Source organism: Lissotriton helveticus, chromosome 1_1, assembly GCF_964261635.1.
Source record: "Lissotriton helveticus chromosome 1_1, aLisHel1.1, whole genome shotgun sequence".
In the NCBI taxonomy this organism is placed as follows: Eukaryota; Metazoa; Chordata; class Amphibia; order Caudata; family Salamandridae; genus Lissotriton; species Lissotriton helveticus.
Genome location: NC_136057.1, coordinates 1,332,792,792 through 1,332,795,245, shown reverse-complemented (window position 1 = coordinate 1,332,795,245; position 2,454 = coordinate 1,332,792,792).

Genomic DNA, 2,454 nt, shown 5'->3' with positions numbered 1-2,454 from the left:
CCTGACCCTCATTTTTCTCCTCTCACTGTTCCTCCTGGTTCTGGTACTCAAGGTATTGATCCTCCTTACCCGGAGCTTCCCGGTCCCCTTAGTGCTTTGTTTCCTCGTCCTCTTGGAATCTTTCCTTCTGACACTGGCTACCCCTGTCCCTGGTCTCAGCTACCTGGCACTCCTGGCCAAGGTCATGCAATTCTTATTTTTTATAGTCCTTGTCATTCTTGAGAGTCTGTACCCACTGTCCCTGATCCTCGTGGTCCTTTTCCTTAAATTATTTGTTCTCCTAAACCTAGTGCTCCTGAACCTGACCTACCTGCTATCTTAGTCTTGGTCTCCTTGGCCCTGGGCATCCTGGCACTTCTTATCCTCGTGTGCTTCACTCAGTCTTGTCCCATCTGGCCCTGTTCCTTTTGGTCAGTCACCTTGTCCTGGTTCTCCTCACCGTCAACCTCCTAGCCCAGGTACAGCATGTCCTGGTCCACCTTGCTTCTTGTATCCTGGCACTTTTAGTCTTTGTCCTCCTGGTTTGGGTTGTCATTGTTCTCCTGGATCTGTTCAGTGCCCATGTAGTCCCACTAGTACTGTAGCCATTGATCCAGGTCCTCCTGATCCAGCCTCCCCTTGTAATTTGGGTCCTGGTCCTCCTGCTTACCACTGTCCATTCCACTTGGCCTTTTAGATGCTGGATAGCCTTCTTACCTCAGATCCTCCTCACCCTGGTCCTGTTACTTGTAATGATTGCTCTGCCCCACTCACTAAACCAAGCCCTGCTCCCATACATCCTGATCTTCATGACACTCTTACCCCTGTTTCTGGTCCTCCAAATCATGATCCTTTTAGTTTACCCTGTCCTCCTGCTCTGGTCTTCTGTGTGCCTCGCCAGTCTTCATAAACCCTGTCCTGCTTGTCCTAGTATCCTGCACATACTAGCATTGCCCTTCACTATGGTCCTGATCCCCCTGACCATCGTCTTCCTGCTTCTTGCCTGCATGACTCTGCAATAGTTTGTCCTGTCACAGATCATACCAGCCTTTCCTAGTTTTGATGTTCCTTGACCTCCTGTTCATGCTAGTCTAAGAACTTCTCGGCCCTGTGTTCCCTGGTCCTGGTTTGACTGGGTGTCATTCCCATGTACTCCTGCCCCATGTCAATTGGGTTCTAGGTCTTCTGTTTCACAGGCTACCAGTCTTGGACCCTTTCATCCAAAGGCATTGATTTTCCTATCCCTCATAGTCCCTGGTTCTCCTGCCCCATCCTGTCCCACCCCACACCTACTAATTCTCCTGGTTTGCCTATTCTACCTTGCTCTTGTCCATCTGACCATGGGCCGCTCTATAATTGTCCTCCTAGTAATGGTCCTACTGGGTCTGGTCTTCCTCATTCGTCTGGCACTGGTCCTCCTAGTTCCCATGTTGTGGGATACCCTGGTTCATGTAGTTCTTGTCACCCTGGTTTTAAGATCCTCCTGATTCAAACACTCCTGGACCTTCTAACCCTAGTCCCACTGGACCTAGACTTTCTCACATGTATAACCCCTTGGTCAATCTGATCTATTGTCTCCAGGTGCTGATATCCTGGTTCTTTCTGGTTGTGGTCTTCCTTGTCCTGGTCTTTTGCTTCTGGCCCCTTGGTCTCTGGTCTTTCTCTCAATTGCTCTCCTGGTACTGGTCCTCTTTGGTCTGTCAACTTGGGTCTGCTACTCCTGGCTCTAGTTGCCCTTGTCCCTTTGGTCCTAGTCAGTCCTTGTTATGATGGTCCAGGGCTTTCTGTTCCTTCTACCTCTGGTCCTTCTGTACGGGTACCCTAGTGATGTTTTTCATTGTCCTGTTCACCATCATCTATTTGTTCTTGGTCCCCTCCGGCGACCTGTTTGCAGAGCACAAAGCACCATTACTGACCACGAGGCATCTACAGCGACCGAGGGAAACGTTTAAACCAGCCTGGACCCGCCCGCCAGTCTCCAGCCGCCGACCGCCTGAGAAACAACGAAGAGCGGGGCTGCCTGGAGGAGACCGGCGAGGGGCCTTGAACTACATCACCCAGCAGCCCTTACTGGGGTCCAGCGTCACCACTGAGCGCCAAGCGGCGCTTTAAAATCCCATCAACCCGGTCGAGTGGGCGACCTGTTTGCAGAGCACAAAGCACCATTACTGACCACGAGGCATCTACAGCGACCGAGGGAAACGTTTAAACCAGCCTGGACCCGCCCGCCAGTCTCCAGCCGCCGACCGCCTGAGAAACAACGAAGAGCGGGGCTGCCTGGAGGAGACCGGCGAGGGGCCTTGAACTACATCACCCAGCAGCCCTCACTGGGGTCCAGCGTCACCACTGAGCGCCAAGCGGCGCTTTAAAATCCCATCAACCCCGTCTCGCGGGACGCCCGGGGCTAAGCCCGGGCAAAGGGCGGGCCCTCTGTGGCCCTCAGGGGACCGAGGAGGACGGGACGGGGCCACCCCC